The following is a 1,076-nucleotide window of genomic DNA, read 5'->3' as shown; positions in this document are numbered from 1 at the left end:
CTAGTTAGGTTAAAATGGAAATGTATGGATAGGAAAGGAGGAGAAAGAAAGGAGGGAGTGAGAGAGGGGGGAGGGAGGGAGAGAGGGAGAGAGAGAGAGAAATTCCGCGGACTTTGGCTGAAAACCATAGAGAAAAGCCTGCAGAGACGGCGCCTGCGTGCTGTTCCGCCCTCCCTGCCTTCGGCGTCGCTGAGGGCGGAAGGCGCAGTCCCCAGCGGTGCTTCTGGGTGGGCGGGGAGAGTAACGCCGCGCTGGGCGGGGAATGCAAATGAGGCCGAGGACGGGTCTCCACTGAACCATGGGAGTGAAAAAAGAAAAAGAAACATTCTCCGAAGTTGGAATCCACAAGTCTCTGTGCCGCAGAGGGTCCGGCCGGTAGACAACACGGCACTCGGGCTGGAGAGCGCTTTTGTGACAGCGCGAGTTTTGTCGCCGTGAGGTAGAGGTGTGTGGGTGCGGCAGTGGTGTGGGGGGCTTGGGGACGAGCGGTATCGCTTCTCGGCCTTTTGGCTAAGATCAAGTGTAGTATCTGTTCTTATCAGTTTAATATCTGATACGTCCTCTATCCGAGGACAATATATTAAATGGATTTTTGGAACTAGGAGTTGGAATAGGAGCTTGCTCCGTCCACTCCACGCATCAACTTGGTATTGCAGTACTTCTGGGAACGGTGCACCCCTCGGGGTTCTAATTTGGTCGCAAAGAAAGAATTAGGTCGTGAGTTGAGAGGAATTGGAAACGCAGCATGACCTAAAAGCTCCTAGTTCTTACGGAGACCAGACCGCGTTTTTTATGTCATGTGCTCGGTTTCTTTTATAGAGCTTTTATGCGCTTTTAGGCATTTTTTCGGTTCCGTGGCTCTGAAAACCACTTTTTCCAGTTGTTTGGAGTTTTACTTACACAGTACTTCGGTTTAGTTGGTATTCCTGTATTTCCAAGAGAGACATGTTTTGTTATGATAGGTGTAGAGGTATTTTGGTTTACTTCAGTGTAAGAGGTTGTCTACTTCTTTATTCTATATAGAGATGACGTCCATGGGAGGATGGCTCAGTCACTAAGTGGGAGAAAAGTGGGTA

At 49.6% G+C, this 1,076-nt stretch overlaps 1 non-coding gene across 1 annotated transcript; it reads left to right on the top strand.

Moving 5' to 3' along the window:
• The first annotated feature begins 490 nt into the window (after window positions 1–490).
• LOC115067519 lies at window positions 491–681 on the top strand. The gene has a single exon (XR_003846924.1). It is a non-coding gene; the product is annotated as a U2 spliceosomal RNA (small nuclear RNA).
• Window positions 682–1,076: the final 395 nt, after the last annotated feature.

This window comes from Nannospalax galili, unplaced genomic scaffold (assembly GCF_000622305.1).
Source record: "Nannospalax galili isolate Female #2095 unplaced genomic scaffold, S.galili_v1.0 scaffold7826, whole genome shotgun sequence".
Classification (NCBI taxonomy): Eukaryota; Metazoa; Chordata; class Mammalia; order Rodentia; family Spalacidae; genus Nannospalax; species Nannospalax galili.
This window is presented reverse-complemented; position numbering and strand designations above follow the sequence as displayed.